Genomic DNA, 14,799 nt, shown 5'->3' on the forward strand with positions numbered 1-14,799 from the left:
TTGATAGAGTTCCCATTGACACCCATTATTTGACTGACAGACAGCAATGGTTGGATTTAAAAATCATCAAGTCACCTACATCTTGGATGCGCTAGGGATAAGCAGATAAACATCAAATTTTCATTTTTGGGTAAAATATCCCTTTAAGATGGAGTAGGATTTAGGGATGTAGAATAGGATCATGCAGAAATTAATATGTGCATTTATATTTGATTACACTTTATTTTAAGGTGTCATTGTTACAGTGTAATTATATATTTAAGTATTGAGTAATATTAACGTACTTACTATAGGGTTAGGGTAGTATAAGGGTTTGGCTGAGGGTTAGTTGCATGCAACTATGCATATGTTATTACTATGGTGAATATGTGACACTGAAATAAAGTGTTAACTATTGTTTGTATGTCATGAGGAACTGCATTTTTTTCAATTGTTTGTTGCATTCAAGTAACATTTGTGCAGTAGTGAATGGATATGTGGTGGATATGGATGGATGCAATTATTGCAGCCACTACAGAGAATATTACAGTTATGATATCACATGTTTTATATATATTTTATATATATTCATATAATTTAGAAAGTGAATAGATTTAACCTAGGAGCCAATTCTATTAGTGCATGTAATGTAGCAGCTAGTTTTGCAGCATCACCCATGAATATTGTTTTTCAAAAAAAAAAAGAAAAATGTAATCAAATGTCCATCCTATAAAAGAAACAATGCTTTCATAACACGTCCAATAGAGGGTTAAACAGTGAGACTGCAAACTTGTGTGTGTGGAGAAAAGATAGCAAGGCTGGGTTTTACAGCAGAGTCCTCATTTTCTGTCTTTCATCACGAATACACACACACACACACACAAACCATGTCATGTCAGCTCTCTCATCAGGTTATGCTATGATACAGATTTCCACACTTCAGTTCAGCTTCATCCATCATTAAAAACACACACACATACACATCATCTACTTATACTCACATACCATGTAATCTCATCTCTGAAACCCAAAGCTAAACAGGGCTGAGAGGTTAGATGTCTCATTGCTTTGATTCATGTCTACAACGGCTGTGGGAGGAAATACATTTCAAGAGAAGGAACACATCTGACACACATTTCCCTGAAAGAGATATATATGGTCATACAACAGTATACACACAGCATGACGATAATGTGTGCACATCTGTTTTTCAAAAAGCCACATATACGCACAAACATCTTACTATTCAGAGTGCGTTCGTTTCCAAATAGCATTCTTCCTGCTCTGGTGCATTCATATTTCCTCTACTGCCATTGGATGAAATTATAGGACAGATCCAGATGCACACACACACACACACACACACACACTCCATTCACTCCAAACTCATCAGCCAAAATATCACCAGGCCCATTTTGCACATAGCAATGACATTTTTATCCTTCCTTTTACTGATTCTCATATCGGTTTCCCTTAAGCTGAACAGAAAGCAGTGCGGGAATTGAATGCAGATGATATAGGGGAAAGCCAGCAGGGTTTAGATGCCAGAGGAGATGGACGGAGGAATGGATTTAAAAAAAGAAAAAGAATTTCCTTCTGAAATAAACCATTGCAGGCCCGTGGTTAAGAGAATGAACACATCTGGCTGGCAGACCACCTCCAGAAACAATATCCCTCTTTTTCTTTATATATTGAAGAGCCTGAAAATCCTCAAGATGTCTGTTCTAAGTCAAGCCCAGGATGTACATTTAAAGACACACTAAAACATTAAGCCCTTCATGCCACTGACAAAAAGTACCCTTAAATAACCATGGTTTCTTGGATATGCATCATAAAAATACCATGTTTTTTGTTTGTTTGTTTTATTCAGAACTGTACCTCTGTAAAATTATAATATTTATGGTATTCTACTACCATGTACTAACATTTAAACTAATCACCATGGCACACTGGCTCAGTGGGCAGCAATGTCGCCTCACAGCAAGAAGGTCCCCGTTTCGAGTGTCTGTGTGGAGTTTGCATGTTCTCACTGTGTCTGCGTGGGTTTCCTCCGGGTGCTCCAGTTTCCCCCACAATCCAAAAACATGCAGTATAGGTGAATTGGAGAAGCTAAATTGTGCGTAGGTGTGAATGCGTGTTTGTGAGAGTCCCAAGCCATGTAATGGGGATGGTTGGGGGAAAGACCTGGCAACCTACCCCGGAAAAATCATTGCCAATAAAATTCATGGGCAGTCTCTCGCGTATGGCAAGAGAAGGCCATAGAATCAACGAGAATTATTAAAAAATATAATCATGGAAATAACTGACAGTGTAAAATATCTTTAACTTAAATCTAATATTTTAGATCAATAATTAAAATGATAAAATAATAATAGACTTAAATGTATTATTTATTTAGCTTAAATAATGTTTTTTTTAATTTCATATAGGGATCCTAGTTTTTCCACATGACATGGAAGTGTTCAAACCTACTCTTAGTTACTCTTAAAGTAGCTATTTTTATCAGTATTCGAGAGAGATCTACCAACCTTTTCACGCTGCCACAAGGATCAATTGTGGTCCTATGGATGATGCATTATCATTCTTACTGTTACTACCCTGTCAATTCATCATAAAAGACCCATGTTTGCAATTGTGCCACCCTGACATTTGAGAAATTGCCGGACAAAAGTTTTTCAATTATCTCAAAAGCTTCAGAACTACTGATATTTATAAAATTTGCTTATAGGAAAGTTTTCAAACATAACATTGACACTAATTCATATGTAACCATGACTAAAGATTTTTGAACATACCTATATAGACTACTGTTCAAAGGTTTGGGGTAGGTAAGTTCAAGTTCAGGTTTATTTCTACAGCACATTTAAAAATGGCAACAGGCCGACCAAAGTGTTGGACAACAACATAGAATGAGCAAAAAACTGTTTTAAAAAAAATTTAAATACTAAAAACTGGTTTGAGGTGGGTAAGATTATTTAATGTTTTTGAAAAAAATAAAAACTTTTGTATATTTTTAAAAATGTAATTTATTCCTGTGATGGCAAAGCTGAATTTTCAGCAGCCATTACTCCAGTCTTTAGTGTCACATAATCCTTCAGAAATCATTCTAATATGCTGAATTGCAGCTCAAGAAACATTTCTTATTATCAATATTGAAAACAGCTCTGCTGCTAAATATTTTTGTGGAAACCATAATACTTTTTCAGAATTCTTTGATGAATAGACTGTTATATGTACTGCCATTTTTGAGCAATTTATTATATGTTATTCATTTATTTCCAAAAAAAAAAAGTCAAACTGACTTTTACATACAGTAGTGTACCATGGTAACACCTTGCTATTTTTTGTATTCATAGCATTCTACCTTAAAATAAATACCATGGTGGAATATGGTATTGCAGACATGTTACCATAGTAACATTTGTGGAAATATGTCTAAAAATCGATGATGTAAATACCATGATATTCTTGTAACAGGGTATCCTATCTTGAAATATAAATACCATTGTATATATGGAATAAAGCATATATCGAAGTAATATGTTATAACCATCTGATGCGATTAGGTGTAAGGGTTTAAGGTGTGAACAGTGTGTTTGAGTGTACAAGTATGTCTTTGTGTTTGCTAGGTATGTTTCCTAGGAGACAGATTTGTCCTTGATGAGACTCACAATATTTCATAGCTTATTTTTATGGTATTGATAAACTGAGCACACACAATGAGACCCTAGAGATAAGTGCTGGAGTTCAGGAAATCTTTCCATCAAAGAGCGGATAAACAGTAAGGTCTTAAAATGAAATTAATACACAAGTTTGAACCATCTAGACCCTAAAGAACATCTTTAAGAGATCATAAAGCACAATCTGAATTACTGAACTCCTACAATGCCCCTCTTGCTCTTTCAAACATAAACAAAGAAATAAATATTCCTGTCCCCAGTCTTGCCTTACTTGAGTCAAGTCCCACTCACACACAAGCACACACATCTCCTTTACGAGTCTCCTGAAGGCTTATCGTTTAAGGATCATAAATACTGCTGCAGCCTCACGCTGCAAATATACAGATCATTCAGGTTTCCCCTCTTCTACCAGCCACGAGGGAAACACACGTGCACATGCAGGAGAGTTAGAACGAGAACGTGTACACCTGGGGTCTGACCTGCATAAACACACTGATGCGGCACTATAACGCCAAGCACAAATGATGTGTGTGAGAGAGAGAAAAGAGAGAAAGAGCAAGAGACAGTCAGATAAGTGCTGATTTTGCAGTTCAATTTCTCTGCCACTTTCATTTCTATTGCTCACTGTCTTCAGCTTATTTGTTCTATTCATCTCTATCAGTTGTATTAGTTCATCCATTTATTGCTCTTTCTCTTGTCTTTATTGCTGCAGATTATTTAAATCCATTGCATTTGTATACATTTTTTTATGACCAATATATGTTTGTACCTATGAAACTGGGACATATATATATATATATATAAATCAATCTTGTGTTTGTCATCAAGCATGGTCATATTTAGTACTCCCATGAACATGGACATGGCTGAGAAAGACTGAGCTCTCTGAAATGGCTCATGTTACTGTATTATGCAATGTTCCATAAAGTTGTTAATGTAAATAATGATCAAAATTTATATCTTGCTAGGACATTATTAAGCCCCTATGTGATATATATAAAATGCACCCAGCTATGCCAGACAGCTGCCACTCTCTGTCAGAATCAGACAGGCGGGACCACGTAGTGGACATGGCCAATTATTCCTCCAAGGGAGAGTGACCAATAAAAACAGGTCTTTCATTCTGGTGCTTATATACCACCCACTGAAGTGCAGCTTCACTTGGGCCCTGTTTACACCTAGTATTAAGATGCGTTTTGGTCGATTGGATCACAAGTGGACTACACGCTAAATACAGGTGTAAACGGCCGGGGTCTAAAACCTTTTAAGCTTGTTCACTTTCTACCACTTCCAGAGGTAGTTGAAAACGCATTTGACCAGACTGATTTTGTAGTGTAGAAGCTTCCACTTTCACTACTGACCTAATGTATAAACATTATGGGAAGCGCACTGGTCAGACGGAATTTAAACTTTTTTGGCTGGAATGCACCCAAGTTTGGTTGGGAGATGAAAAATGTACCAAGCACAATGTTCTCTCACCATTCATTTCTAACACTCACTCACAGCATTCGGCATGGTCTTGTGGCTGCCAGAGCAGAAACGAAAGCTGATGTTCTCCGTATCTTTTCCCTTTGTCTCTGGGTGGGTTCATATTTAAATTGCATGAGCTTATTTTGTCCATTAGATTGAAAGATCTGAAAAAAATAAACCCATACATTTACCCAGCCATAGACCCTCCCTTCGATGAAATCAGGACAGAAGTGGTTGAAAGTGGACAAAAGAGATGGATTAAAACACCAGTTGTAAACGTTTATGTGTCTCCCTCGTCTACATGTGATCCGATCAACCAAAACGCATCTTAAAGGGATAGTCCACCCAAAAATAAAAATTATCCCTTGATTTACTCACTCTCAAGCCATCCTAGGTGTATATGACAAACACAATCAGAGATATGTTTAAAAAATATCCTGGCTCTTCCAAGCTTTATAATGGTAGTGAATGGGAGTCTACATTTTGAAGCACAAAAGAATGAATCCATCCATCATAAAAATAATCCATGATGTAAGACGTAGGATTTAGGAGTAGCATAAGGTTAGACGCCTCTTGCGGTTTAAACAAATAGGGCTGAGCAACAAACTCAAGTTTTAGATTTCTTATTCGTTTTGTTTTGCTCTATCCCCCGACCTTCCACATTCATCATTGGGTCATTGGGTCATTGACCCCATGGGTCAGGGGTTACTCTTCCGCCACAAATCAATGCGTACGGCCGTCTGCCGGAAGCTAGTTATTTTAGTTATAAAGTTTTAAGTATGGATATTTTCGTACAAAAACCCATTGCTTCACTTCAGAAGGCCTTTATAAAACTGTATGGATTATTTTTTTGATGGATGGATGCATTTTTTTAGGCTTCAAAATCTAGACCCCTGTTCACTACCATTATACAGCTTGGAAGAGCCATATTTTTAAATATATCTCCGATTGTATTCATCTGAAGATAGTCATATACACCTAGGATGGCTTGAGGGTGAGTAAATCATGGGATAATTTTCATTTTTGGGTGAACTATCCCTTTAATTCCAGGTGTAAACAGGACCTTAGAGTCTCAAACAACAGCAGAACAGGGCAAATTTGTGTGTGCGTGATGAAAACTGCACATAGAACTCTTTAAAACAGCCTTAAGAAGACTTTTTATTTGCAATATTTTATTTTTTAATTACAATATAATTATTTTTTATCTCAAACACAGTAAGTTTGATTGAATAAAAAAAGACACAAAAGTAACCACAAATAGAGACTGATCACCAGCCGTGTTCGCACTCAAGTCAAGTTTGTCTTTATCAAGATTAATGACCAAAGTTGCAGCCATTCATCCTCATGGTCCAAATGACTTGCCACAATAAGGAATACAAAAATATTTTAATAAGGACAGATCACAAAGACCATAGAAATATATACTCTATATATACTTTAGCTCCCTGATAATAGTGTGAATTGGGACATCACATCTCTCTACTGGAAAAAAATAAATTAATAAAGATAATAAGCATGTAAAAAAGCCTGCCTGGCAACATAATGTCATGGTGTCATCTAAACTCTGAGACAAGGCCTTCATATGCTCACCCTGTGCGTGTGTGTGCATATTCATGCTCTGCTCCCTCTCCATATGTTCACATGCAGAATGCAGCATCGGTACTTTTCCCACATATACTCGGAGGTCAAAATTTTGTGGAGTGAGGTCGGCTTACATGACAGTACAAGCGTAAATTTGACAGACACTTATGTAATTGACAAGATTAGTTGACAAACATTTACTAGCAAACAAGCGAGGAGAGAGAAAGAGGGGCTAACTTCAACGGTGTACCAAAAACTCAAAGTTTTATAGTGTGTGTGTCTGTATGTCTGTGTGTGTGTGTGTGTGTGCGTGGATGTGCAGACTGAGCCTTAGACCATCTGTGAGCCTGAGAAGCCAATTTTCCGCCCATGGACCTTCACAAGCAGCAAAGAGAGAGCTCTGCCAAGAAAAGAAAGATTTAAATGCCAAGAAAATCCCTTTCCTCTTTCAGTCTGCCATTCAGCCTCCATCTGCGCTGACAGGGACTAGTGTGTTTAGACAGCTCCCTGCCATCTTTTATCATCTGTCCCTTGCCTGCGTTTCAGTCCACAATCCACTGCGGCAATTAACAAATTAATACACAAACCACAATATAATGCTTCATAATACTGAAATTACTGAACTTGGTGAGCCTTTTTTTAGGTATATGCAAGTAAAACAGGGTTCAATATGAGACATGGAGCTCTAAAAACATGCCATATGCTGTATGTGGTGCTGGAAAATGGCTTTCATATATAATTATATTGACTTTAATGTAAAGTCATTTTGACTGAACATATGTTTTTATTTTATTTGTGGTCTTTTTGCAACAATTTATTCAAACAACAGTCAAAGGATTTGAACACAAGCACCACAGTTCAATGTGTATCAACCATCAGGTTAGTGCTTTTTTAGCACCTTTATGATATGTGAAGAAAGGACAGGAAAAGAGAAGCGGGTAGTGGATGATAATGGGAAATGTAAGTAATGCTGCATGATTTTGTATTTTTCTCATTTATAAAGATGCGTAACCGTAATCCTAAATGTGAATGCACAACATGTTCCAATGAATGATTTAGAAAATGTCCATATGCACAAAAACAGTGCATATCTTTTTGTAATTCGCAGCTCATCTTAAATACAAGGACAATGTTTACAAGTGCATTAACTACACCTTCAGAATGCCCATATTAGTAGACATGTGTTATTATTATTATTTTCAGTAAGTCATTAATACAAATTAATTAATTTATATTATCACAAGGCAGTTAATATGTTGCTCATGTGTACATATAATTATATTAATACATAATGTGATAGCCTATTTATCTTTACATCGTCATAAACTATGCTGGATTAATTAACTTGTATATGAGTGCCAAAATATTTGTACACATGCTCTTCGATTGGCTAAGCCAGCATAAGAACATTTTCATGTCAGTTACTGCCTTTATAAATCACAATTTGTTCTTCACTTTTGACAAAGGTTAAAATCCAAACAATTTAGGATTAAATCTGATTGTATGCATCATACGTATAAATGGAGTCTCTGAATTGTTTGTAGGGCTGCACAATTTGGCCAAAAATGTTGTTATTCTTTAAAATATGACTATAAAACTACTACTAAATAAAAATATTAAATAAAATAATAAATATTACTAATATTTCTAACGTTAAACCAATGAGCTTTTCATTATACGTTATACCACTGCTTCTCATTACAAGTTTGGGAAGACAGTTTGTGCATGTTGCATTCCCAAATGCACATTATAAGTGACACAAACTAACACCACTGCAAAGATGGAGTTTGCATGAAGCAGCATTAAAGGTGGGGTAAGCCTTATTTCAAAAATGCTGTTAGACATTGTTGATATTTGAAATCAACCCAAACACACCCCCTCTCTTCATTGCTATGCCTCCAAAACTCACCCACCAATCCTAACCACCTTGCTCCAAGTCGGTCTTGAACCCTGATCGCTGCTGGCAGGGGAGGTGAGTGCACTAACAATGACGCTAAATAGCGCATTATCTAGCAGCCACAGTGTGCAGTCATTTACCTGCCCAACGCTGACTAGCTGGCCACTGTTACACACGCAGTGTGAGAGTGGATATCTGTTTATCATCACAGCTGACACAACAAAATAATGCTTCAAGAAAAATAAAGCGCAGATGATGAACGAACAACAAGGAAGCACAAAAAATGAACGTACAGTACACAAGAGTAAATACAAACCGCTTTTCCACTGTCGGGCCAGTGCAAGCCAGGGCTTTCAGCAGGCCAGGCTAGGCTAATAGCCCCAGACTTGTAGCACCGAGCCCAAAGTCACGCTGCATTTCCACCGTCGGGCCAGAAGCTCCGTAGCGCTTCACTGAAACCCGCCCTTAACACCTCTCTGGAACAACGTCACACAAACCCGTAATTTCACAAACAAATGGAAGTTTTATAAGAAAAATAATCAGAAAGAAATTACTGGAAACTAGCGAGATCGTAAAGCGAACATGATAAAAGCAGGCGTTGTTGGCATTTTGTTGTTTACTTAAAGGTGCCATTGAACGTTTTTTTACAAGATGTAATATAAGTCTAAGGTGTCCCCTTAATGTGTCTCTGAAGTTTCAGCTCAAAATACCCCATAGATTTTTTTTTTATTCAGTTTTTAAACTGCCTATTATGGGGCATAATTAGAAATGCACCGATTCATGTTGCGGCCCCTTTAAATGCTCACGCTCCCCGCCCACGGAGCTCACGCTTGCCTTGAACGGTGCATAAACAAAGTTTACACTGCTAATATAACCCTCAAAATGGATCTTTACAAAGTGCTTGTCATGCATACTGCATGCATACATCGGATTATGTGAGTATTGTATTTATTTGGATGTTTACATTTGATTCTGAATGAGTTTGAGGCTGTGCTCTGTGGCTAACGGCTAATGCTACACTGTTGGAGAGATGCTAACGAAACATTTAGAAAGACAGTTTACAAATATCACTAAAAATATCATGATATCATGTCAGTTATTATCACTCCATCTGCCATTTTTCGCTATTGTTCTTGCTTGCTTACTAGTCTGATGAGTCAGCTGTGCACATCCAGACGTCCTGCCCTTGTCTAATATTTTGAACATGGGCTGGCATATGCAAATATTGGGGGCATACACCCGGACTGTTACATAACAGTCGGTGTTATGTTGAGATTCGCCTGTTCTTCAGAGGTCTTTTAAACAAATGAGATTTATATAAGAAGGAGGAAACAATGGAGTTTGAGACTCACTGTATATCATTTCCATGTACTGAACTCTTATTTAACTATGCCAATATAAATTCAATTAATAAATTCATAATCATAATGAATTAATTTGTATCAAGATTAAACATTAGTCACAGAAATAAAGTGGTATTTACTGTTATTTCACAAAAGAAAGAGGACACACATAGCCTACTTAGTCGCATCTGTTTCTGTTTATTTGTAGTCATAGGACAGTATGTTTACATCACATTTACAAAGAATAATAATTTCTACAAATTTTCCACCAAAACTACGACCTGAGGAGCTTTAGCACTCTCTCCAGTGACAGAGAAACAATCCCGAAAACATGGAGTTGCTTTATTTTATGAAATATGCAGAGCTAATTATGGATATCAGTGCTGACAGGTAAAATAATTACATGATTGTGATAGCCTACGTATATTTGTCTGATTTCTTCAAGCAGTCGTATTTACCATGTTTACTATGGTAATAGCATGCATAGTCTTGGTGATCAGAATCCACATCGGATCACAAACAGAAGTTATTTCAAACACTTGCTGCTGTCTGAAAGTGAGTTTTGAGCTAAAATGACTTTAAAAGTCTTTAATGCTGATGTTAGCTGGTAACCTACATGTAATCATCCATTGCGCCTCCGTCTCCACACACAAATAAACTCCACCTTTGTTTGTAACCACTTCCTCAAGCCCGAGCTGGCCCGCTTTGGACCAAGGTATTCGGCGGGCCGAAAAACCTGGGCCGTTGGCCCAGAGGAAGCCCCGACGAGGCACGATCAAGCCCCGGAAGTGACAGTGGAAATGCGACTGGCACACACTAGCACACCCGCTTTAGGCCCGACAGTGGAAACACAGTTAATGACACTCAAACCCAGTGTTACTCACGTGTGGAGCGGAATCAAAGCAGCCTCCGTGTCTGTTTTCAGGTTTTACCTATATTCTTGATATTCTTTTGAGCTCTTTTGTATTGTGTCTCATCTCTCTTTCTGCAGTCTTTCTTCAAAGCTCCCTCTTGCTCTTTCGCCCCCTAATGCTGATTGGCTACACATTTGTTGTTGGTGTTGATCCGACTAACTTCCATCCAAACAGTTTTTTTGAAATATGGCTTATCCCACCTTTAACTGTAAAACTGAAAACAACAGAGCTGCTCAAGTGTAAATGAACACAGTGAGGTGTTTCACTCTGAAATAAGCAGCTCATTGCATCAAATTGCAGCCTTTAGCCATATGATATCACAATTTCAGTTTTATTTAGACTAATTATGTAGCACAATGTACAAGCCAGATCTGAACCCACATTGCTCACATGAGAACCAACGCTCAACATGTTTTGGAGTACATGCACTAACCGCCAAGTCAACACTTTTATGTACTAATATGTACTAACCACAAGGCCACATTTCTATACAAAAAAAAAACTGATTTCTTAGTTTGCACAACAATAATCAGGCTGAGTTTTTAGACAAAAACCTGACAAGGAAAAAATCCATAAGAATATTTCATAAAGAAAGCCACACAGTCTCAGATTGCCCTGTGAAATACAATGCAAAGAGGGTCTATTGAGCGACTGTCTGCTTTATTGAACCAGCTTTTTGATGACTGAACAAATGCACAGGGCCAAACACACCAACATTCCTTCACAAAGGTCACCTTAAAGCCTGCTGAATTGATCAGAAAGAGAGAGAATGTGTGAGGGAGGGAGAGAATCTGACTCCAGAGGACAAAGTACATCCACTGCTGAATAAAACCACTCAGGCAAATGATGGGCACATGAGTTAAAAACTGCATACAAACCACTTTCGACTTATACGATGGGAACGAAACTTTAGGGAACAATGCCTTAACTTACTAAAATACAAGCATGAACACTATGTCTGAACAACAAGCAGTGAAACAGGCAGTTGTGCCAAACAATGACACATACATTTTATCATTTTGTATATAACATGGTTTAGAGCAGAGACTGCTGGGACAGATTAGTCATGAGCTATCTTAAAGGAAAACATGAACCGTAATGTCCGCTGCACATCTGTCCAGTGTTACCGCATGCAGTGTGAATGCTATTAACCTATAAATATGGGCAACAAAATACATATTACTTCAAAAGTTCTCTATTCAAATGTACTCTTTTTAATAGTAATTTCATTAATACAATTTTTTTTAAATGCCATATAGACTTCAAATCTTTTCCATGCTCATGTTTTTTTAATGTACATGTGTTCTACAAATACATTTCATAATGATGTAATAATCCAGCAGTCCATCCTTATATAAAACTTCCAAGGCTGAATTCGCTTCAATCCATAATTCATCTGCTATGACTTATTAATGTCTCTTTTCACAGAGAGACACAGCGAGAAATCAACAGATCCTGAGGAGAGCTCAGAGGATGGATAAAAGAACAGTTTTTTAAAACACATTGATTAGATTACCACCCTACATATGGCTAAAAGTATGTGAACACCCAAACACTGCGCCCACATGGTTGACATTTAATCCCAAAAACACTGGCATTAATAGGAAGTTCTTCCTTCCTTTGCTGCTAAAGCTTCCACTCTTCTGGGATGGCTTTCCACAATGTTGGAACATGGTGGCTGGGATTTGCTCCCATTCAGACACAGTGAAGCCAGGCACTGATGTTGGGTGATGGGCCTTGGCTTGCAGTCTGCATTCCAATTCATCCCAAAGGTGTTCAATGAGGTCCATGTCTGGGCTTTGTGTGGACCACAAGCTTGTACTCCAGATTCAGTAAACCATTTCTATATGGACCTCATTTTGTGCACAAAGGCATTGTCATGCTGGGACAAAAAAGGGCCTCTTCCCTAACTGTTGCCACAGATTTGGAATCAGAGAATTTTCTAGTGCACAGTATTCTACATACTTTGTATAGTCAAGAAAGAAAGAAAGATATAGAGTTCAGTCCTTGAAGTGTGGAAATAAGCCGTTTATTCATTGGCTGAATAAAACATCTTTCATGAACAAAATGAACAAATAAAACATCTTGTCTGTGAACGATGATCTGCTGACCAACTGAATGAGATCAACCGAATTTATGGGCATTCAAACGGTTTTTAAAAATTCTGTTAATGAATAATTCACTCACTCACCACCTACTGGCACACTGATGTAACCTGCAGAAAAACTCAATTAAATAAATATTGGAAGATCATTTACAACCCAAAGTACACAAAATGAAAAGACAATATTGTATTATTATTATTATTATTATTATTATTATTATGGCACCTCCAAATATAATATTCAACCGCTTTTATGACAACACAAAGCAGCAGCGTGTTTGGGAAGTTCATATGGAAACCAGATCCATTGTATGCTTCTTTCCAGCTGCACTGAAAAGGTAGCTAGAAGCAAGAAAGATAAAAATATAAGCTTAATTCGTACTAATATTAGACATCATTGGCATCAGTTCTTATATCAGTCTATAATCCCAATGTGACAAGGTTTATAGATCAGGCCTGTCTGATCATGACAGCCATCACACTAGTGCAAATGTCATCAGAGAAGTGACGTCACTGCGAGGGGAGGAGAATTGTCAAAAATAGAAATAAATACAAGGACATGCTGCACATCTCTTTTCTTGTTGTTTCTCTCTGTTCTATATTTAGTGCTGGGTCATAGTCAGACACTAATTAAAAATACAAGAGCAAGGTTCTGAAACCCTGGGCTTCTGTAGGTGTATCTGATACGGAATGCATTTCTTCTTTTTCTCATCTCCTGCTTGAATCAATCCACCCTAAATGCAACATGTGCCCATGACTTCTTATTGAGAAATACCCAAGACGTTTTGCCCCTTAAACATCTTTATTTATAACATCTAACTAGAAAAATCTTTCCAATAATCCAGAGCTTATCAAACAGCATAACAGAAGATTTGCCTTATGTCTTGATGAATCCATGGATTAAGATTATATAAAAATAGATTGAACCTTGTGCCCTTTTTAAGAAACATTTCTATGAATTTCTCCAATAAAAGCTCAATATATTTAAGTTGTTGACGTATGTGCATGTGGTTGAGCTCCACGCTCTTCAACTGTGATTCAGTTTGCCTGATATTGTGAGCATACCTGCGCGAGACACTTCATGATAAATATCTAACTAATTTCCCAATGGCACGATTCTTTATCAGAGCAAAACACTTTCATTTCCTGTTGGGTACATCAGCAAAATCCACTTCTCCGCACTTCCTTTGTCAGAAGAGCTAGACCGAGCTGGAAATAAAGATCGTGCAGATGAAAGAACTTTTAGTTCATGAATAGGTCTTCTTTCTATCAAAACTATCGGCACTCGCAGGCCAGTCTGAACCCCGTGCTTTCCTGCTGAATGAGTCCGCACATTAAAAGCGTTTATGGGCTGATTCATTTCCTTTTTACCGCATAACTATCTGCGAACTTGTAGCTGCGCGCATTTCTAATGGGCTTCAGCTGTCAACCAAAATAACCCCACATCACAACGCGTGAAATGAGTTCTCTTACCTGGCGGGTTAATAGCTGATGTTATCGCTTGTTTCGGATGTAATTTGCACATTTAGTAGTTGAACAGAGACGGGCTCTTAAACTCTGATTATAATAGCGTGATTCCCTTTCGGGTGGAAAGGCGTGGAGTAAGACTAGAGCCCTAAAACTGTAACAGAGCAATTTAAAGTAGTTTTTTATTGAAATTGAAATATACACACACACACACACACACACACACACACACACAAGAAAGAAAGAAAAAGAGAATGAAAAAAACTTCACTCTCACTTGACAACATGGACTTTCACTTCACATTGTAATTTTATTTAATGGGGAGTTATTTTATGAATTTACTTGGTTGTCCTTTTAAATACAA

The 14,799-nt window shown here is 37.4% G+C and overlaps 1 protein-coding gene across 1 annotated transcript in view; it reads right to left on the reverse strand.

Annotated features, from left to right (window-relative positions):
• klhl5 (kelch-like family member 5) overlaps positions 1-14,562 on the reverse strand; it is an 80,796-nt gene extending 66,234 nt beyond the window's left edge. The window contains exon 1 of the mRNA XM_067405277.1: positions 14,442-14,562. The gene's annotated coding sequence lies outside the window, so the exon portion shown is untranslated. The remainder of the gene's footprint in view (positions 1-14,441) is intronic.
• Positions 14,563-14,799: the final 237 nt, after the last annotated feature.

Source organism: Chanodichthys erythropterus, chromosome 12 (assembly GCF_024489055.1).
Source record: "Chanodichthys erythropterus isolate Z2021 chromosome 12, ASM2448905v1, whole genome shotgun sequence".
Lineage (NCBI taxonomy): Eukaryota > Metazoa > Chordata > Actinopteri > Cypriniformes > Xenocyprididae > Chanodichthys > Chanodichthys erythropterus.